Source organism: Canis lupus, chromosome X (genome assembly GCF_048164855.1).
Source record: "Canis lupus baileyi chromosome X, mCanLup2.hap1, whole genome shotgun sequence".
Classification (NCBI taxonomy): domain Eukaryota; kingdom Metazoa; phylum Chordata; class Mammalia; order Carnivora; family Canidae; genus Canis; species Canis lupus.
In genome coordinates, this window is record NC_132876.1 from 56979863 (window position 1) to 57003958 (window position 24096).

Genomic DNA, 24096 nt, shown 5'->3' on the forward strand with positions numbered 1-24096 from the left:
GAAATACAAGCAATTATAAGAGAATATTATGAAAAATTATATGCCAACAAATTGGGCAATCTTGGAGAAATGGATAAATTGCTAAAGACATATAAGCTATCAAAAATGAACCAAGAAGGGATGCCTGGGTGGCTCAGTGGTTGAGCATCTGCCTTTGGCCCAGAGTGTGATCCCGGGATCTGGGATCAAGTCTCACATCAGGCTCCTTGCAGGAAGCCTGCTCCTCTCTCAGCCCATGTCTCTGCCTCTCTCTCTTGCTGTGTCTTTCATAAATAAATAAATAAAAATCTTTAAAAAAATGAACCGGGAAGAAATAGAAAACTTGAACAGACTGGTAAGCAGCAAATAAATCCTTTCAATAACCAAAACTTTTCCAACAAACAAGAGTTCAGGGCCAGATGAATTTCCATGAGAATTCTACCAAAGATTTAAAAATTTTATTTATTTATTTATTTATTTATTTATTTATTTATTTATTTATGAAACAGAGAGCAGGGAGAGAGGCAGAAGAATAGGGAGAGGGAGAATCCCAAGCAGACTCCTCGCTGAATACAGTGCCTGACACTGGACCCACAACAGGACCTTGAGATCATTACCTGAACAGAAATCAAGAGTTAGATGCTCAACAAACTGAGCCATCTAGGTGCCCAAATTCTACCAGACATTTAAAGAATAATTAATACTTATTCTTCTCAAACTATTCCAAAAACAGAAATGGAAGCAAAACTTTCAAACTCATTCTACAAGACCAGCATTACTTTGATGTCAAAATCAGACATGTCCCAACAAAAAGAGAATATCAGGCCAATATCCTTAATGAACACAGATGCAAAAATTCTCTACTAACCAATATCAAATTGAGTCAGAAGTACAATAAAAGAATCTTTCACCACAATCAAGAGGGATTTATTTTGTGGTTGCAAAGATGTTTTAATATTTGAAAATCAAACAATGTGATACACCACATTAATAAAAGAAAGAACAAGAACCATATGATCCTCTCAGTAGATTCAGAAAATGTGTTTGAGAAAATACAGCATCCATTCTTGATAAAAGCCCACAAAAAAGTATGTTCAGAGGGAACATACGTCAGCATCATAAAGGCCATATATAAAAGACTCACAGTTAATATCATCCTCAATGGGGGAAAAGAGAGCTTTTCCTCTAAAGTCAGGAACAAGACAGGGATGTCCATTTTCACTATTGTTATTTAACATAGTACTGTAAGTCATAGCCTCAGCAATCAGACAACAACAACAACACAGTAAATTATAATTAAATGGCAGCTGAATCAGCTAGAAGTCGAACTTTCACTATTTGCAGTCAACATGATCCTTTGTGTAAAAAACCTGAACGGACAACCAAAAAAGAATTCCTAGAAATGATTGACAAATTCAGGAAAATCTCAGGATACAAAATAAAAAGAAATCTGATTCATTTCTATACAGCAATAAAGAAGCAGCAGAAATAGAAATCAAGGAGTCAATCACATTTAGAATTGCACCAAAAACTGTAAGAAACCTGGGAATAAATAAACCTAACCAAATTGTTAAAAGAGCTATACTCTGAACACTATCAAACCCTTATGAAAGAAATTGAAGATGACACAATGAAATAGAAAAACATCCTGTGTTCATTGATTGGAAGAATAAATATTGTTAAAAGTTGTCTACTGTCCAAGCAATATATACATTTAATGCCATCCCTATTAATATATGAAGAGCATTTTTCTTTTTTTTTAAATTTTTTTAAATTTATTTACGATAGTCACAGAGAGAGAGAGAGAGAGAGAGAGAGAGAGAGGCAGAGACACAGGCAGAGAGAGAAGCAGGCTCCATGCACCGGGAGCCCGATGTGGAATTTGATCCCGGGTCTCCAGGATCGCGCCCTGAGCCAAAGGCAGGCGCCAAACCGCTGCGCCACCCAGGGATCCCTGAAGAGCATTTTTCAAGACCTACAACAAATAATCCTAAAATTTTTATGGAACCAGAAATGACTGTGAATAGCCAAAGAAATCTTCAGAAAGAAAAGCAAAGCTGGAAGCATCACAATTCTGGACTTTAAGTTATATTACAAAGCTGTAGTGATCAAGACAGTGTAGTACTAGCATAAAAACTGGCAAATAGATCAGTGGAATAGAATAGAAAACTCAGAAATGGACCCACAACTCTATGGTCAACTAATCTTCAAAAAAGCAGAAAAGAAAATTCAACGGGGGAAAAAAAACAGTCTCTTCAACAAATAGTGTTGGGAAAAGTGGACACCAACAAGTAAAACAGTAAAGTTGGACCACTTTCTTATGCCAAAAATAAATTCAACATCTATGAAAGACCTAAATGTGAGTCAGTAAACCATCATAATCCTAGAGGAGAACACATACAGTAACCTCTTCAACATTGGCCATAGCAAATTCTTATTAGTGTGTCCCATGAGACAAGGGAAACAAAAGCAAAACTGAACTATTGGGACTTCATCAAGAAGCTCCTGCACAGCAAATGAAGCAATCAACAAAAAGGTAGCCTATGGAATGGGAGGAGATATTTGTCAATGACAAATCTGATGAAGTGTTAGTATGCAAAATCTATAAAGAATTTATCAAACTCAACACCTGAAAAACAAATAATCCACTTAAAAATGGGTGGAAGATATGAAAAGACATTTCTCAAAGAAGGCATACAGACAGCCCACATACACATGAAAAAACATTCAACATCACCCATTATCAGGCAACTTCAAATCAAAACTACAATGAAATATCACTTCCCACCTGTCAGAATGGCTAAAATTAACAATGCAGGGAACAACAGATGTTGGCAAAGATGTGGAGAAAGGGGAATCTTCTAAAACTATTGGTGGGAATGCAAACTGGTGCAGCAACTCTGAAAAATAGTATGTAGGTTTCTCAAAAAGTTAAAAATAGAAATTACCTTACCATCTGGCAATTGCTCTACTGGGTATTTACCCAAAGAATCCAAAAATACTGATCCAAAGAGATTCATGCACTTCAATTTTTATTGCAATATTATCAACAATGGCCTAATTATAGGAAGAGCTCAACTATCCATCAAATAATGAATGGGTAAAGATGTGTTATACATATCTGATGGAGTATTACTCAATCATTAAAAATGAAATCTCGCCATTTACTACAACATGGATTGAGATAGAGAGCATTGATGCTAAGCCAAGTAAGTCAGTCAGTGTAAGACAAAAGCTATATGATTTCACTCATGTGTGGAATTTAAGAAAGAAACAGATGGGCAGCCCTGGTGGCTTAGTGGCTTAGCGCCACCTTCAGCCTGGGGTGTGATCCTGGAGACCTGGGATCGAGTCCCACGTCGGACTCCCTGCATGGAGTCTGCTTCTCTCTCTGCCTGTGTCTCTGCCTCTCTCTCTCTCTCTCTCTCTCTCTCTCTGTGCATGTGTGTCTCTCATGAATAAATAAAATCTTAAAAAAGAGTTAACAAGCTTATGTAATATAATATTTCAATATGTATATATCTATATATCACATCTTCCTTACCCATTCATCTGTCTAAAAACTCAAGTTGTTTCTATATCTTGACTATTATAAATAATATTGCAAGAAACATAGGAATGCATATATCCTTTTTAATTAGTGTTTTTATTTTGGGGGGGTAAACACCCAGTAGTAGAATTATTAGATTATATATATTTCTGCTTTCAATTTTTCTGAGAAATCTCTATATTGATTTCTACAGGGACTGTACCAATTTACATTCCTATGAATACTGTATGAGGGTTGCTTTTTCACCACATTCTCTCCCACACTTTTTACTTCTTGTGCTTTTTTATTTTAGCCATTCTGACAGGTGTAAAGTGGTATCTCATTGTGGTTTTGATTTGCATTTCCTTAATGATCTGCAACATTGAGCATCTCTTCATGCTAACACCTTGATTTTTATTTCTAGCCTCCAGAAATGTGAGATAATAAATCTCTGTTGTTTAAGCTACTTGGTCTGTAGTACTTTGTTATGGTAGCCATAGCAAACTAACATAGACTTTGCTACCAGGACATGGGGCTCTGCTTTAACAAATACATAAAAATGTGGAAGTGGCTTTGGAATTAGGTAATGAGTAGAAGCTGAAAGAATTTTAAGGCACATACTAGAAAAAGCCTAGATTACAATGAAGGGACTGTTTGTTGAAATATGGATATTAAAGGCAATTCTGTTAACAGCCCAAAAATAAAAGAAAATAGCTTTACAGAAAGATTCTATCATATTTAAGAGTATTCAGTTTTTCATAAACATTGTTAGAAATATGAATGTTAAAGGTGTTTCTGATAAGATCACAGATGGAAATGAGGAAGATGTTATTGGAAATGGGAGGAAATGTGATCCTTGTTGTAGAGTAACAGAGAACTTGTGTGAATTGTGTTCTGTTGGATGAAAAGTAGAACTTGTAAGCAATGAACTTGGGTATTTAGTTGATATTTTTAAACAGAAGTGCTAGAGGGGCAGCCTGGTTTTTGCTTACTGCTTAGAGAAAAATGAGAGATGAGAGAAGTAACTTAAAGTTGGAATTGTTGAGCAAATAGGAACCAGAACTTGAAGATCTGGAAAACTCTCAGCCTATCCAGATAGTATGCTGTCAAAACAAGGCCAATGATATGACTGGACAACTGTCTGCTAAACAGAATAGGCTGTGACTGAGGGATACAGGACATCATTTTAGCATAGAAAGGAATATAAATTTGGTTATATAGGAAGGATGTGAAGGACTATTTTGCTTGATGGCTTGAATTCCATGAATTACAAGAGTGGCTAACAAAAGTTTTGAGAATGTTATACCATGATAAACAATGCCAGACTGAATTGAAGAAAACAGAGATGGGACAAAATAAAGAAAGAATTACTTTGAGGACAGTCATAGATGCAGTCTAGTGAGGATGCCAATGCCACCTGATGCCAAAAGGGTACAGGCTGAGGGGATGGGTCACTATAGAGGAACAAGAGTTGGGCTTGCCACCCAGTGGGCCCAGAAGACAGAGCATGGAGCCACAAGGATTATTCTCAAGCCTTAAAAACTAATTCAATTTCTCCCATTAGGTTTTACACTTGCCATTTTTTCCTACTGACCCTTTTCTCCCTTCTGATATATCCATTTTAGAATGGAAATGTATACTCTGTTCCATCATTATATTATGGCAGCAGATAACTTGTCTGGTTTCACAGGGTAACAGCTGAAAAGGAATTTTGCCTTAGGATAAATCATTGCAGATGTGGTCTTTAGAGATGTAATCAAGTTTAAATGAAGTCAGATAGGGTGGGCTCTAACCCAATATGACTGGCATCCTTCCAAAAGGGGAAAATTTGGACATAGGGGCATACATAAAGGTAAGAAAATGTGAATAAACATACAGATAAGGCTGTCTAAGCCAAGAAGACAGGCATGGAATAAATCATTTCCTCACAGCCTTCAAAAGGAAAAACTGTGCTGACACCTAGATTTTAGACTCCAGATACAAGAACTGTGAACAACTTGATTTCTGTTGTTTAACCCAAGTAGGTTCTGCTACTTTGTTGTAACCATCCTAGCCAATTAATAATGTTAATTGATCCTTGAACAACATGGGTTTGAACTGTGTGGGTCCACTTATACATGGATTTCTTTAGATAAATACAGTATAGTACTATATGTCCATCCTTAATAATATTTTATTTTCTCTAGCTTTCTTTATTGTAAGAATATAGTATATAATACCTATACAAAATGCATTAATCAACTTTATTGATAGGCTTCTGGTCAACAATAGGCTATTAATAGCTAAGTTCAGGGGGAGTCAAAACTTATACATGGATTTTAGATTGTGCAAGAGGTCATTACCCTTAACCACCACATTGTTCAACGGTCAACTGTATAATGGACCTATAGTAAACCTCAAAATTATAAATTATAGAAGGACACATAGAAGAAAATCTTGTGACCCTAGAGAAAGCAAAGATTTCTTAGATAAAATGAAAACGAACATAATTTTTAAAATTATAGATTGAGAGGAGGGGCAAGATGGTGGAAGAGTAGGGTCCCCAAGTCACCTGTCCCCACCAAATTACCTAGATAACCTTCAAAACATCCTGAAAATCTCCGAATTCTGCCTGAGATTTAAAGAGAGAGGGGATCCCTGGGTGGCACAGCGGTTTGGCGCCTGCCTTTGGCCCAGGGCGCGATCCTGGAGACCCGGAATCGAATCCCACATCAGGCTCCCGGTGCATGGAGCCTGCTTCTCCCTCTGCCTGTGTCTCTGCCTCTCTCTCTCTCTCTCTGTGACTATCATAAAAAAAAATAAAATAAAATAAAGAGAGAACAGTTGGAATGCTACAGTGAGAAGAGTTCGCGCTTCTATCAAGGTAGGAAGAAGAGGGGGAAAAAAAGAAATAAACAAAAGGCATCCAAGGGGGAGGGGCCCCGCGAGGAGCCGGGCTAAGGCCGGGGCCAGTGACCCCAGGACAGGAAAGCCCTGTCTCGGAGAAGCAGGAGCTGCACCAATCTTCCCGGGCGGAAAGGGGCTCGCAGGGAATTAGAGCAGGACCCCAGGAGGGCGGGGATGTCCTCAGGCTCCCAAGAACACTAACAGACACCTGCCCGCCCAGGAGAGTGCCACACCCCTGGGCCAAGCTCCCTAAAGGGCTGCAGCGTGTGCACAGCTGGACCCGGGAGCAGCTCAGAGGGGCTCCGGCGGCGGCTCCACGGAGAGGGGGCTGCCCGGCCGGGAGCGCCAATCCAACAGCGCAGGCCTGGGAGCACAGGGCACCGGGGACACAGCCCAGGATCCGACCTCCCCCCCGGGACAGGCAGAGGCCAGGAGGGCCCAGGACAGCAAGGAAACTCCTGCCCCAAGCTTAGGGGATCAGCGGCCCCGTCTCCGGAGCATCCAGGCCCTGCAGATGGAGAACTCCCTAGTTACTGCGGGAGCTGAATCCAGGGCTCCAGAGCTGGCCGCCACCACCATGGTTGTTCCTCCACGGGCCTCATGGGGTAAACAACACCCACTGAGCCCTGCAACAGGTAGGGGGCAGAGCAGCTCCCCCAAGTGCTAACACCTGAAAATCAGCACAACAGGCCCCTCCCCCAGAAGACCCACTAGACGGACAAGTTCCAGGGGAAGTCAAGGGACTTAAAGTGCACAGAAACAGAAGATACTCCCCCGAGTTTTTTTTTTTTATTTCTGCTTGCTTCCCTCACCCTTTTTTGTCCGTTCTTTCTTTTTCTTTCGCTTTTTCTTCTCTTTTTTTCTTCCTTTTTTCTTTTTTCCTTTTCACTTTTCTTTCCTTCTTTCTCTCCTCTCTTTTTCTCCTTTTCCCAATACAACCTGTTTTTGGCCACTATGCACTGAACAAAATGACTAGAAGGAAAACCTCACCTCAAAAGAAAGAATCAGAAACAGTCCTCTCTCCCACAGAGTTACAAAATATGGATTACAATTCAATGTCAGAAAACCAATTCAGAAGCACTATTATAAAGCTACTGGTGGCTCTAGAAAAAAGCATAAAGGACTCAAGAGACTTCATGACTGCAGAATTTAGATCTAATCAGGCAGAAATTAAAAATCAATTGAATGAGATGCAATCCAAACTAGAAGTCCTAACGACGAGGGTTAATGAGGTGGAAGAACGAGTGAGTGACATAGAAGACAAGTTGATGGCAAACAGGGAAACTGAGGAAAAAAGGGACAAACAATTATAAGACCATGAGGATAGATTAAAGGAAATAAATGACAGCCTGAGGAAGAAAAATCTACATTTAATTGGGTTTACAGAGGGCGCCGAAAGGTACATAGGTCCAGAATATGTATGTGAACAAATCATAGCTGAAAACTTTCCTAATCTGGGAAGGGAAACAGCCATTCAGATCCGGGACATAGAGAGATCCTCCCCTAAAATCAATAAAACCCGTTCAACACCTCGACATTTAATAGTTAAGCTTGCAAATTTCAAAGATAAAGAGAAGATCCTTAAAGCAGCAAGAGACAAGAAATCCCTGACTTTTATGGGGAGGAGTATTAGGGTAACAGCAGACCTCTCGACAGAGACCTGGCAGGCCAGAAAAGGCTGGCAGGATATATTCAGGGTCCTAAATGAGAAGAACATGCAACCAAGAATACTTTATCCAGCAAGGCCCTCGTTCAGAAAGAAGGAGAGATAAAGAGCTTCCAAGACAGGCAGGAACTGAAAGAATATGTGACCTCCAAACCAGCTCTGCAAGAAATTTTAAGGGGGACTCTTAAAGAGTTCTTTATGTTCTTTAAGAAGAAGTCCAGTAGAACAATCCACAAAAGCAAGGACTAAATAGATACCATGATGACACTAAACTCATATCTTTCAATAGTAACTCTGAACATGGATGGCCTTAATGACCCCATCAAAAGGCGCAGGGTTTCAGACTGGATAAAAAAGCAGGACCTATCTATTTGTTGTCTACAACAGACTCATTTTACACAGAAGGACGCCTACAGCCTGAAAATAAAAGGTTGGAGAACCATTTACCATTTAAATGGTCCCAAAAGAAAGCAGAGGTAGCCATTCTTATATCAGATAAACAAAAATTTACCCCGAAGACTGTAGTGAGAGATGAAGAGGGACACTATCTCATATTTAAAGGATCTATCCAACAAGAGGACTTAACAATTCTCAATATATATGCCCCTAATGTGGGAGCTGCCAAATATATCAATCAATTAATAACCAAAGTTAAGGTATGCTTAGATAATAATACACTTATACTTGGTGACTTCAATCTAGCGCTTTCTACACTCCATAGGTCTTCTAAACACAACATTTGCAAAGAAACAAGAGCTTTAAATGATACACTGGACCAGATGGATTTCAGATATATCTACAGAACTTTACATCCAAACTCAACTGAATACACATTCCTCTCAAGTGCACATGGAACTTTCTCCAGAATAGACCACATACTGTGTCACAAATTGGGTCTGAACCAATATCAAAAGATTGGGATCATCCGCTGCATATTCTCAGACCATAATGCCTTGAAATTAGAACTCAATCACAACAAGAAGTTTGGAAGGACTTCAAACACGTGGAGGTTAAGGACCATCCTGCTAAAAGATGAAAGGGTCAACCAGGAAATTAAGGAAGAATTAAAAAGATTCATGGAAACTAATGAGAATGAAGATACAACCGTTCAAAATCTTTGGGATGCAGCAAAAGCAGTCCTGAGGGGGAAATACATCGCAATACAAGCATCCATCCAAAAACTGGAAAGAACTCAAATACAAAAGCTAACCTTACACCTAAAGTAGCTAGAGAAAAAGCAGCAAATAGATCGTACACCCAGCAGAAGAAGAGAGTTAATAAAGATTCGAGCAGAACTCAACGAAATCGAGACCAGAAGAACTGTGGAACAGATCAACAAAAGCAGGAGTTGGTTCTTTGAAAGAACTAATAAGATAGATAAACCATTAGCCAGCCTTATCAAAAAGAAGATAAGACTCAAATTAATACAATCATGAATGAGAAAGGAGAGATCACTCCAACACCAAGGAAATACAAACGATTTTAAAAACATTATGAACAGCTATACGCCAATAAATTAGGCGATCTAGAAGAAATGGACGCATTTCTCAAAAGCCACAAACTACCAGAACTGGAACAGGAAGAAATAGAAAACCTGAACAGGCCAATAACCAGGGAGGAAATTGAAGCAGTCATCAAAAACCTCCAAGACACAAAAGTCCAGGGCCAGGTGGCTTCCCAGGGGAATTCTATCAAACGTTTAAAGAAGAAACCATACCTATTCTACTAAAGCTGTTTGGAAAGATAGAAAGAGATGGAGTATTTCCAAATTCGTTCCATGAGGCCAGCATCACCTTAATTCCAAAACCAGACAAAGACCCCACCAAAAAGGAGAATTACAGACCAATATCCCTGATGGACACGTATGCAAAGATTCTCAACAAGATACTAGCCAACGGGCTCCAACAGTACATTAAGAAAATTATTCTCCATGACCAAGTAGGAATTATTCCCGGGACACAAGGCTGGTTCAACACTCGTAAAACAATCAATGTGATTCATCATATCAGCAAGAGAAAAACCAAGAACTATATGATCCTCTCATTATATGCAGAGAAAGCATTTGACAAAACACAGCATCCATTCCTGATCAAAACTCTTCAGACTGTAGGGATAGAGGGAACATTCCTCAACATCTTAAAAGCCATCTACGGAAAGCCCACAGCAAATATAATTCTCAATGGGGAAGCACTGGAAGTCTTTCCCCTAAGATCAGGAATGAGACAGGGATGTACACTCTCACGACTACTATTCAACATAGTACTGGAAGTCCTAGCCCCAGCAATCAGACAACAAAAAGACATTAAAGGCATTCAAATTGTCAAAGAATAAGTCAAACTCTCCCTCTTCACCGATGACATGATACTCTACATAGAAAACCCAAAAGCCTCCACCCCAAGATTGCTAGAACCCATACAGCAATTTGGCAGTGTGGCAGGATACAAAATCAATGCCCATAAATCAATGGCATTTCTATACACTAACAATGAGACTGAAGAAAGAGAAATTAAGGAGTCAATCTCATTTACAATTGCACCCAAAAGCATAAGATACCTAGGAATAAACCTAACCAAAGAGGTAAAGAATCTATACCCTAAAAACTATAGAACACTTCTGAAAGAAATTGAGGAAGACTCAAAGAGATGGAAAAATATTCCATGCTCATGGATTGGCAGAATTAATATTGTGAAAATGTCCATGTTACCCAGGGCAATTTACACGTTTAATGCAACCCCTATCAAAATACCGTTGACTTTCTTCAGAGAGTTAGAACAAATTATTTTAAGATTTGTGTGGAATCAGAAAAGACCCCGAATAGCCAGGGGAAGTTTAAAACACCAAACCATAGCTGGGGGCATCACAATGCCCGATGTCAGGTTGTACTATAAAGGTGTGGTCCTCAAGACAGTGTGGTACTGGCACAAAAACAGACACATAGATCAATGGAACAGAATAGAGAATCCAGAAGTGGACCCTCAACTTTATGGTCAGCTAATATTCGATAAAGGAGGAAAGACTTTCCACTGGAAGAAAGACAGCCTCTTCAATAAATGGTGCCGGAAAATTGGACATCCACATGCAGAAGAATGAAACTACACTACTCTCTTTCACCAAACAGAAAGATAAACTCAAAATGGATGAAATATCTAAATGTGAGACAAGATTCCATCAAAATCCTAGAGGAGAACACAGGCAACACCCTGTTTGAACTTGGCCACAGTAACTTCTTGCAAGATACATCCACGAAGGCAAAACAAAAGCAAAAATGAACTATTGGGACTTCATAAGAAGATAAGATTATCTTCTTCATAAGATAAGAATCTTTTACACATCAAAGGACACAGTCAACAAAACCTAAAGACAACCTACAGAATGGGAGAAGATATTTGCAAATGACCTATCAGATTAAGGACTAGTTTCTAAGATCTATAAAGAACTTATTAAACTCAACAGTAAAGAAACAAACAATCCAGTCATGAAATGGGCAAAAGCATTATCAGAAATGTCACAGAGGAAGACATAGACATGGCCAACAAGCACATGAGGAAATGCTCTGCATCACTTGCCATCAGGGAAATACAAATCAAAACCACAATGAGATACCATCTCACACCAGTGAGAATGGGGAAAATTAACAAGGCGGGAAACCACAAATGTTGGAGAGGATGCGGAGTAAGGGAACCCTCTTACACTGTTGGTGGGAATGTGAAGTGGTGTAGCCACTCTGGAAAACTGTGTGGAGGTTCCTCAAAGAGTTAAAAATAGACCTGCCCTACAACCCAGTACTTGCACTGCTGGGGATTTACCCCAAAGATGCAGATGCAATGAAACGCCGGGACACCTGCACCCCAATGTTTATAGCAGCAATGTCCACAATAACCAAACTGTGGAAGGAGCCTCGGTGTCCATCAAAAGATCAATGAATAAAGCAGATGTGGTCTATGTATACAATGGAATATTACTCAGCCAATTAGAAATGACAAAAACCCACCATTTGCTTCAATGTAGATGGAACTAGAGGGTATTATGCTGAGTGAAATAAGTCAATTGCGGAAGGACAAACATTATATGTTCTCATTCATTTGGGGAATATAAATAATAGTGAAAGGGAATGGAAGGGAAGGGAGAAGAAATGAGTAGGAAATATCAGAAAGGGAGACCGAACATAAAGACTCCTAACTCTGGGAAACGAACAGGGGTGGTGGAAGGGGAGGAGGGCGGGGGGTGGGGGTGACTGGGTGTCAGGCACTGAGGGAGGCACTTGACGGGATGAGCACTGCGTGTTATTCTGTATGTTGGCAAACTGAACACCAATAAAATATAAATTTATTATTTAAAAAAATAGAAAAATAAAAATAAAATTATAGCTTGGGCTTCATCAAAATTTAAAGCTTTGATTCTCATAAATCAGTTAAAATATGAAAAGATAACTCAGAAACAGACAAAATATTTGAAAATGACATATCTGATAAAGGAATTATATCAAAAACACATAAACTCAATAATGAGAAAAAACTAACCCACTAAGAAATGACAAAAACTCTAGATGACAGTTCATCAAACATATAAAGATGGCAAACATGCACATAAAAAATGCTCAGCATCCTCTGTCATTCAGGAAATGCAAATTAATAACAGTTAGATAATAGAACATACCCATTGGAATGTCCTAAATAATTTTTTTTAAAACCAACAGTAAGGATATGAATCAAGTAGAACACTCATTCATTGTCAATGGGAATTCAAAATGATTCAACTAGTAATGAAAACAGTAAAGCAGGGCAGCCCAGGTGGCTCAGTGGCTTAGTGTCGCCTTTAGTCCAGGGTGTGATCCTGGAGACCTGGGATCGAGTCCCCGTCAGGCTCCCTGCATGGAGCCTGCTTCTTCATCTGCCTTTGTCTTTGCCTCTCTGTGTGTGTGTGTGTCTCTCATGAATAAATAAATTAAAAAACCTTTTAAAAAACTTAAAAAGAAAGAAAACAGTAAGGCATTATTTAATAAAATTAAGTATGGATTCACCATTGAACTCAGAATCTTACTGAATGGTGTTTTTCAAAAATATACAAGGGTAATCACACAAAATATTGTACAAAGACATGTATAGAAAATTTATTCACAGTTCACAAAAACTAGAAACAACACAGATATCCTTCACTTTGTGAGTAGATAAAAGTTCCATGTCCATAAAATGGAATATTGCACAGCAATAAAAAAGAAAGAACTACTGATAAAGGTAACAACATTGATGAATGTAAAGAAGCCACAATCAAGTTAGCTACATATAACATATAGTTCTGTTTATATAATATTCTTGAAAGAGCAAAACAATAAATACAAAAGAACAGATCCATAATTGCTAAGAATGAGTGGAGGGATTGTTCACAAAGGGACAAGAATAAACTTTATGAATGGTGGAAATTTTCTACATATCCATTTTGGTGAGACTACATAATTGTATATGTGTCAAAATGTATAGAGCTATATACTCTAAGTGGTGAGTTTACTATATGTAAACTCTACTTCGATAATTCTGACTTAAAAAAATATACAATGCACTTTCCAAAATAGGCTCTCAAATGATACATACTTGGGAATTAAGTCAACTTTTGGTATTCAATAAGTATGTGACTTTGGAAAACTTACTTTAGCTTAACCATGGTCTCTTCCACCACAAAAAAATAAAGAGGTTGTAATGAATATAATGAGATAAACAAAAAAAAAAAATAAATAAAAAAATAAAAAAAAAAGAGATAAACAAACATAAAATGTTAATACAATGCAATATACAGTAAATACTGGCTCATTATTGACAGTTATATTTGTGTTTGCAACAATGTCTACAATCCTACTGTACAATATAGTCTATAATTGGTTTCTGAGTTGTTTTGCCACATTTAAAGTGCTCTATAGCTACACATGACTAATGGTTATGGCCAAATAGAACATCTCCATCAACAACAACAACAACAGCAACAACGACAAAGCTCCAATGTACAATCCTGGACTGGAAGAATATTTTGACAGAAATAAGTATGCTCTTGAGTATAACGATGAAATCAAAACAATAATTTTATTTCTTGTAAACAACTTGCTACACTTGTTTAACAACCTGCTACAGAATTCTGAAAATTTTAATATATGTTTTGTTAAGTGATTTTAGATTTCTTAAACCAATATTTGTCTCAATAGAAAGCTAGGAATCATTTCTGTAGTATCTAATAATTTCCTCAAATTTCAGGAAAATATGTGGATTTCAGGTGTATCATATTCTTTGACAAAGCTTTCAAAACTATATGGAGAATGTCACCTTTGTATTTTTTCATTAGGGTATATATTTTTATTTTTCTATCTATAATTTTTTAAAGATTTTATTTATTTATTCATGAGAGTCACAGAGAGAGACAGAGACACAGCCTGAGGAGAAGTAGGCTCCAGCCATGTTGGATGTATATATGATATACAATTCTATATATGTATATATATACACACACACATATGGACATCTATACATACACATGTTTTATATATACACAATTATATATACATATATACACTTATACATAATAGCAATACACTATACATACAATATATTATGTATATACATGACTGTACTGTATGTATATATAATTTTATTAATTATATATAATACTATATGTACACATAGATATGTAAATATTCTCACTATATTCCCTTAAATATCATTACCAAAAGTGTTACTGAACAAAAGAAACATATACAAAAAGATCTTGGCAAAATGAAATAAAAGCAGATAGTAATTGTTATGTAAGAGTAATTGTTATGTAAGAGTAATTGTTATAGAAGAGGTTATGGAATCAATAAAGAGGAGGAATAAAATGGAAAAAGCAAAGCAAGACAAATGGGGACCAGGAATGTTTGCAACAGTAAGACAGTAAATTTCTATAGTTTTATAGATACAAAAGAACCAAGGCACAATTTATTCCAACCATTCATTTTGAAATAAGCATTGAGTCTCTAGATGTTAACATTTCCCTCACTTCAACTTGTCCTCTAATTAAATGCTTGTTCAAAAGACAAAAAAAAAAAATCTGTCTTTGAACTCAAAAAAAAAAAAAAAAAGAAGAACAGCAACTATAACAACAATAGCACATTGTCTTAAGGAAATAAACTATCTTTCCCACTTGAAAGAATTTAATATGATGAACTTCAATGATACAGGAAACTATATTGTGTATTGCAGTAAAAAATAATAAATCTAGGGGTGCTTGGGTCATGTAGTCAGTTAAGCATCCAACTCCTGGTTCAGCTCAGGTCATGATCTCAGAAGTCCACTTAAGATTCTCTCCATTTCATTCTGCCCCTCCCAATCAGGCTCTCTCTCAAATAAATCAATAAATCTTTCTTAAAAAATAACTAATCTGTTTTGAAGACCTCTGACCAGAGAGCATGGAAGCTAGACAATTACTATCTGCTTTTATTTTATTTTGCCAAGATCTTTTTTTAATTAAGAAGGCAAGTCTGTATCATAACTTCCAATGACATTCATTCACAGATGACTAAATTTTTCCCTCCTTTCCTGTATTTTCTATTTTGCCAATCTAAATAGAAGGCAAAAATATCTGCTATCCCTTGACACATTACTATTTATTACACTGAAAAGTAAATGAGAACTATTTCATCTTCAGAGTATTATTATATGACATTAAGATCTAATAACAATATTAAAGTCACATTACAGGTCTTTAACGTATAAAAGACCTGTAATGGAGTAATGCTATAATAATTTGTTGTGTGATTTACTTTAATGCAATAATAATGGTGTCTAGTTAAATAAAAAATATGCATTAATAAATAAAATTTGAGCTATAAACTTTAAGAGATTACACACATTATTAGAAACAAATGAAATAAATGTTAAAAGCTTAAACTGTAAAGCATAAGTTTGTGATTTTACTTGTACTTCATAGTAGTATCTTAGTATGTATTTCCTTTGTCTCTTAAGATTACTAAAAGAAATCAGTAGATTGATGGGTAATCCTAACCAAAGTTCATCAAAACTCTAGGGCTTTGCTACATAGATAGCAAGAACTACTTAAATCTTATGTTTTACCAGTGTGATTAGTGGTATAGAAATGGTGTACCTAAGCATAAAGGGAAAGACCAAAATACTTACTGTAACAAAACTGATGGTTATTCTATGTAAAACATGATAAATACATGCCACACTTTCTCTCTCACACAGCACAATAATACTTGAACAAAATGCCTGATGTAGGTATTTAAGAATTTTGAAGAGTATTTCAGCAGGAAGACAGAGGAAGAAAATCACATTTCAAACCACTACTGATCAGTACTGTTTTTTAAATAATTTTCTCTCTAGTATTTCCCCAATGGAACTCAATATAACCTGAAATATAAATGGGAATTGGTGCATCACAGAGCAAAATAGGAGAAGTCTTCTAGTTCTAGATCAAGGAGCAAGAAAGAAAATTCTTACTGTTCAAAGATTATAAAAATACTTGATTTTTTGCTTTTGTATTTTATTTTCCTTTATCCAATCCTTCACATCCTATCTCTCACACAATCTGTAGTATGAAGACAAAAGCACAAAAATGTCCCTGATCAAAAGAGACCTAGTTTTAAGAAATAGTGCCAACACCACTGATATTTTCTCAGACTTCCAACCACTTGAGTTTAAACACAGTCAAGACAATGGAAATACCCAATATAGTGGAATGACTAAGTTTCAAGTATCTGTACAAGTGTTTGAAAAGAAGAGACATAAAAACTGGAAATCACAGGAGAGATTAGGAAGAGAGACTAAATCAAGATAATGAACATATAAATTCGCTTATGAAATCCTGGTATTATTTCTGAACTATGTGTGCATGGAGATCCAATACTCATCTGCATACCAAAGACTCTGAGATCTAAACTAAACCACTGCTAAGAAATAGAATGTCTTAGATCATGTATACCACGTTGAGATCTCAAAATCACACTGCAAAGACTTTGATAATCGCAATTACATTGAAAGCATAGTATGCACAATATAAATGAGAAATTCTGTCCTGACATAAATAGACCAATTCCTTGATCAAATATAAATATTGAAAACAGGAAAATGGTGGTAGAGTAGGAAGACCCTAGGCTCACCTCGTCCTACCAACACAGCTAGATAACTATCAAATCATCCTAGATACAAAAGAAATTGACCTAAAAACTGACATAAATCCCACAACTAAAAGGGGGGAAGAAGCCACATAAAAGAAAGCAAGAACTGTGGAGTCATGATTTAGGGAAGAAACAGACTGTGGCTGCTCTGCAAGGGAGAGACCTGTGGTCAGAAAGAGGGCAAGGAAGGGAGAAGCACACAGGAGATTGATTACAGGAGGATAACATTTCCCCAAAGCCACTGATGTGAAAAAATGAGAGGGACTGAATCTTGGGAATTCTTGCAACAAGTGGGGATTAAAGCTTAGGGTTTTAAAGGTCAGTGGGTTTAGCTGATATAGAGCCCAGAATGCACTGCACTGCTCCTGGAGAGAAGTCAGGCAAAAAATCCAGGAACAGTATGGAAACAGTGATCTAAAGAGTGCTGGGGCCCCAAGGTGGGGAGATTATTTGCTTCTCAGAGCACATCCTTAAGAGGCAGCATTCACAGAGATACCTCTCCAGGAACAAAAGAGCTGGTGGGGACCATATCCATCCACACCCCTCAGCAGAAAATAGAACCACCTGTGGGAAGTGGCACAGTATGGACACTGGTTGCCTAACCTGATTACATGACACCCCAGCCCCCTGTGCTCCTGTGAGACAGCCCTACTCAAGAACATTTTCCTCATTCCCAGTATGGTGGGTCCCTTCCCCAGAAGACCAGGACAATTCTCTGCCCACACTATGTTTCCCAAACAGAAAGTTTTACAGGGCCTCAGTTCTAGTAGAGATGGTGTCAGGTCTCATTTCACAAGCAGACCAGAGAACAACTAGTTAAAACTTGCCACATTCAGGCTATGAGTTAAACATTGCCCAGAGCAGGAAAGGATTATACTATCAAAAGTGACAGTATAAATGCAGGAAACACAAAAGCCATAAAAACAAATATTTCTTTAAAAAATTCAGTCAAGGAATCCACACAAAAAAAAGATATAACATATAATAATATATATCTAAAATGTGGGGAGAAGAGGTGAAGAAATGGGCTCAAACTTGAATGACCACCAACTTAATATAGACTGCTATTTGCAGAAGAGGTTATATACATACCTGATGGTAACCGTATATTAAAAATCACTAAACAACATGCAAAGAATAAAGAGAAAGAAATCCAAATACATCTTTAAATAAAAATCAGCAAAATATGAAAAAGACCAGCAAGAATCAGAAAAATATCTCCATAAACAACCACAAAATAAAATGGCAAAAATGTATCAATAATACTTTATAAATGGACAAAATATTCCAATCAAAAGATTGTGGTATAATGGATAAAAAAATAAGATCCATCTATATGCTGCCTACAAGAGATTCATTTCAGACCTAAACACATCTGCAGATTGAAAGTAAGGGAATGGACAAACATTTTTCACGTAAATGATGTCAAAAGAAAATGTAGTAACAATACTTTTATTACATGAACTAGACTTTAAAACAAATACTTAACAAGAGACAAAGAAAGCCACTATATGATAATAAAGGTGATAATCCAACAAGAGGTTACAACAATAGTAAATATTCATGTACCAAACATGGGAGCACCCAAATATTTAAACAATAATAAACATGAAGGAACTAATGGATGAAAACACAATAATAGTAGGTGATTTTAGCACTCCATTTACATCAATGCATAGATCATCTAAATATAAAATAAATCTTGGAAACTAGCCCTTTATCTGATACGTCATTTGCAAATTAAACTCAACACCAAAGAAACAAACAATCCAATCATGAAATGGGCAAAAGACATGAAGAGAAATCTCACAGAGGAAGACATAGACATGGCCAACACACACATGAGAAAATGTTCTGCATCACTTGCCATCAGGGAAATACAAATCAAAACCACAATGAGATACCACCTCACACCAGTGAGAATGGGGAAAATTAACAAGGCAGGAAACCACAAATGTTGGAGAGGATGCGGAGAAAAGGGAACCCTCTTACACTGTTGGTGGGAATGTGAACTGGTGCAGCCACTCTGGAAAACTGTGTGGAGGTTCCTCAAAGAGTTAAAAATAGACCTGCCCTAGGACCCAGCAATTGCACTGTTGGGGATTTACCCCAAAGATACAGATGCAATGAAACGCCGGGACACCTGCACCCCGATGTTTATAGCAGCAATGTCCACAATAGCCAAACTGTGGAAGGAGCCTCGGTGTCCATCGAAAGATGAATGGATAAAGCAGATGTGCTTTATGTATACAATGGAATATTACTCAGCCAATTAGAAATGACAAATACCCACCATTTGCTTCAATGTGGATGGAACTGGAGGGTATTATGCTGAGTGAAGTAAGTCAGTCGGAGAAGGACAAACATTATATGTTCTCATTCATTTGGGGAATATAAATAATAGTGAAAGGGAATGGAAGGAAAGGGAGAAGAAATGTGTGGGAAATATCAGAAAGGGAGACAGAACATGAAGACTCCTAACTCTGGGAAAAGAGCTAGGGGTGGTGGAAGGGGAGGAGAGCAGGGGGTGGGGGTGACTGGGTGTCGGGCACTGAGGGAGGCACTTGATGGGATGAGCACTGGGTGTTATTCTGTATGTTGGCAAACTGAACACCAATAAAAAATACATTTATTATTAATAAATAAATAAATAAGTAAATAAATAAATAAATAAAATAAGGGAACAATGGCTTTGAATGACAAACTCGAACAGATAGATGCAACAGATACATTCAGAACATTCTATCCTAAAATAGCAGAATACACATTATTTCAAGTGCACATGGAACATTTTCCAGAATAGATCACATACTGGGTCACCAAATAGGCCTCAACAAATATCAAAAGTTTGAATTCATACCATGTACTCCTTCTGACCACAATGCTATGAAACTCATAGTCAAGCACAATAAAAAATCTGGAAAGATCACAAATACATGGAGGCTAAATAACATGCTACTAAACAATGAATGCTCAGCCAGGAAATCAAAAAAGAAATAAAAAAAATACATGGAAACAAATGAAAATGAAAACACAATGGTCCAAAAACTTTGGGGTGCAGCAAAAGTGGTCCTAAGAGAGAAGAATAACAATACAGACCTACCTCAATAAGCAAGAAAAATCTCAAATATGCAACCTAGCCCTATATACAAAGGAGCTAGAAAAGGAACAACAAATGAAACCTAAATCCAGCAAGAGGAAGGAAATAATAACGATTTAAGCAGAAATAAATGATATAGAAACTAAAGAACAATAGAACAGATCAATGTAACCAGGAGCTGGTTCTTTGAAAAAAATCAATAAAATTTATAAATCTCCCTCCAGACTTATCAAAAAGAAAATGTGAAGGACCCACACAAATAAAAACATAAATAAGAGGAAAAATAACACGCAAAATAACAAAACTACAAATAATTTTAAGATAATATTATGGACTATCTCTCTTAGGTTGGGGTTACATGGTGGTAACTGGCAAAGTGAGCCTCAGAGTAGGTCCTGTGGCCAGAACAGCCAAGATCTGTGGGCTGTCTGCAAGTCCTGAACTTCCTCAATAAGCTGGAGAAGTCAACTTCTGCTGTATCTGAGTAAGATGGAAGGTAGCTTTGATTGTAATTGTTGTGATTGTGTTGAGCTTGAGCCACATGATCAATAACAAAAGACATCTTGTTTTAACCAACAACCACCAGGGTTTCCTTATAATATATAACAACAAAGGCAGAAAAGATTCAAAACAGAAATAGTGCCTACCAGAACCTTATAATGATGCTCCTCAGAACCAGTCCAGCACTAAATGTATCTGCACTGTAAGGAGAATGAATGTTCATAGATATTATGTGCATATTTATTTATACTTTGGTTGAATGTTAAATCATTTAGCACAGCACATATGAATGCATAATGTGCGATTTCATTCCTTTTGAATTTCTTGAGTGTTTTCTTTAAATGTCTGCAGAGTTGCTGCCCCTTTCTTGATCTATGAGTACTGTAATCTTTTTTAATTCTCAATATGAGTAGAACTTTTTGAGCTTTAAATCTAAGAGCAATTCAATGGGCCTGGTGGCATATGCATTGAACATAAAGAAATCATCATGCTGTGGAAGTAAAATTATTTTTCTTTTCCTTTTTTGAAAGATCTCTCCTTTATAGGTCAGTTTTATTCCTTGTGTACACAAGCTCAATTCAAAAGGAAAAGGAAATGATAAAGTTTTCAAAATGGCGGATAAATTTGAAAGTCTCATGAACATTCATGGATTTGATCTGGGCTCTAGGTATATGGAATTAAAACCATTTGGTTGTGGAGGCAATGGCTTGTGTGTTTTTTTCTGCCATAGACAATTACTTTGACAAAGGGGTAGGCATCAAGACACTGTCCTACTGATCCCCCGAGTGCTGAAAATACTGTATGTGAAATAAAAATTATTAGAAGACTAACAATAATAACATGTGTTTGAAATTCTTTGTCCTAGTTGAAGCCAGTTAACACATGATGCAGGCTATCTTACCAAACTGAATAGTTTTTATATTGTTCAGGAGTATATGAGACCAATTTGGCTAATGTGCTGGAGCAGGGCCCTTTATTGGAAGAGCATGTCAGGCTTTTCAGGTATCAGTTGATATGTGGGCTCAAATATATTCACTCTGCAGATGTACAGCACTGAGATCTCAAACCAGCTAAATTTATCATTAATAGTGAAGACTTGGTGCTGAAGATATGTGACTTTGGTCTTGCACGGATCATGGATCTTCATTATCCCTATAAGGGTCATCTTTATGAAGAACTGGTTACAAAAAGGTACAGGTCTCCAAATCTATTACTTTCTCCTAATAATTGTAATAAAGCCATTGATATGTAGGCTGCAGGCTGCATCTTTGCTGAAATGAGGAAGGATTTCTGAACAATAGTGAGAGTTCTTATTTAACAAGTAGCTTGAATCCATAGGTATCCCACAGTTTCACAGTCCAATTGGGTCCCCACTTAAGTCAATACAGCCCACCTTAGCTTCTGCTATGAAATCTTCCCCTCAGATTCCTCATAAGACACCAGTATTCTGAAAATGAAACTGAAATACTCAGCAGATATTACTCTTCGTACTCTTCATGAAATGTGTTCTGTCTTTTTTATTACTAGTGTTTAAGTCATTTGTTAACTTGAGTCAGGTGGTGTCATTTAGAAAGAATTTTAAAATCCAGACTTTTTTTTTACATGTGAGATGATTTTCACTTTAACTGGAATGTCATTTACAAAAATCTTGCTTAAAATGTACACAGTGAAACTGTACATAATTGTATAAAAACATTTTTTCCTAAAACATTTTTCGTTAATGAGTATTTTCAAGTTTTTCATATTGTACACGTTTCTCATATTGTACACGTTTCTCAAAACACATGATACTAGTAACAATTGAAAATGAATGCTCAATTTGGTAAACATGTGTTATGCACCTCAAAGTAACAAAAGTATGTGGCAAAACATATAGCACACATAGAGTTTCACATATATACTTCCATTAGCCAGCGTTATTGTATTAAATTTCTCAATAAGATTAATACACTTTTTATAAATGTTCTGGTGTGCATTCTTTAGACTGAAGTGTAACTACATCACATTTTATTTATCTTAGCAAATCTGTGTATTTCCTGTATTTAGTTACAAAAAGTTAACTTAGTTTTTGAAAATTATTTGCAAATACACTTTTCCCATTTGACATTATGGCTTGTTGCCTACTTAGCTGAATATATATTGTCAGCTCATCCAAAGGCTGTCCACATATTTAATTTACTTAAGTATTCATTTTAAGTAAAACGATCACTATGTATAGGCATTTGTACTTTGGGGGTGCTTGATTGACCTATAAAGAAGCATTAGGAATTATTTTAATGTAGAAGACTACTAGAAGCCTCACCTGTGTTCATTTTCCTAAAAACTATGTCAATATTAGAAAACTTGTGTTCATGGAAGTAATTAAGGTATATTATTATAGTTTAAAAATTGTACATAAGACATATTTTCATTTACTATGTTATTTTAATTTTTGTTTTATTTAAAGTCAATTAATTAATATACAGAATATTATTCATTTCAGAGGTAGAGTTTAGTGATCCATCAGCTACACATAACAATTAGGGCTCATTACATCCAGTTCATTCCTTAATACCCAGATAAGACACAGTTATCCCATGCCCCCACCTACCTCCAATCCAGCAATCTTCAGGTTGTTTCCTACAGTTAAGTTTCTTATGATTTGTCTCCCTCTCTGATTCCATATTATTTTATTTTCCCTCCCTTTCTAAAGGTATATCCATTTTGCCTCTTAATTTACAAATATGAGGAACACATAGGTGGCTCAGTGGTTGAGCATCTGCCTTTGGCTCAGGCCATGATCCTGGGGGCTTGCAGTCTAGTCCTGCATCAGAGTCCCTTCTCCCCAGGGATCCTGCTTCTCACTCTGCCTATGTCTCTGCCTCTTTCTGTGTGTCTCTCATGAATAAATAAATAAAATCTTTTAAAAATTAAATAATAAATAAATTCTGCATATGATTGAAGCCATAAGATAATTTTCTTTCTCTGAATGACTCTGAATGACTTTATTGCACTTAGCATTATATCTTCTAGTTCCATCCATGTCATTGCAAATGGTAAGATTTCATTTTCTTGATGGTGAATAATATTTTATATATTATATATTTTGTATATATATATATACACACACCACATCTTAATCCATTCATCCGTCAATGGAATCTGAGCACTTTCCATATTTTGGCTATTGTGGACATTTCTGCTATAAACATGGGCATGCAGGTGCCCCCATTAAATCACTGCTTTTATCCATTAGATAAAAGCCTAGTAGTTCAATTACTGGATCCTAGGGTAAATCTATT

General features: G+C 36.7%; 1 protein-coding gene and 1 pseudogene across 2 annotated transcripts in view; one reads left to right on the forward strand and one right to left on the reverse strand.

The window, feature by feature from the left end:
- LOC140628026 (dachshund homolog 2-like) overlaps positions 1-24096 on the reverse strand; it is a 536985-nt gene that overhangs the window by 45868 nt on the left and 467021 nt on the right. The gene's annotated exons all lie outside the window — the stretch shown is intronic.
- LOC140627808 (mitogen-activated protein kinase 6 pseudogene) lies at positions 21427-22109 on the forward strand (annotated as a pseudogene).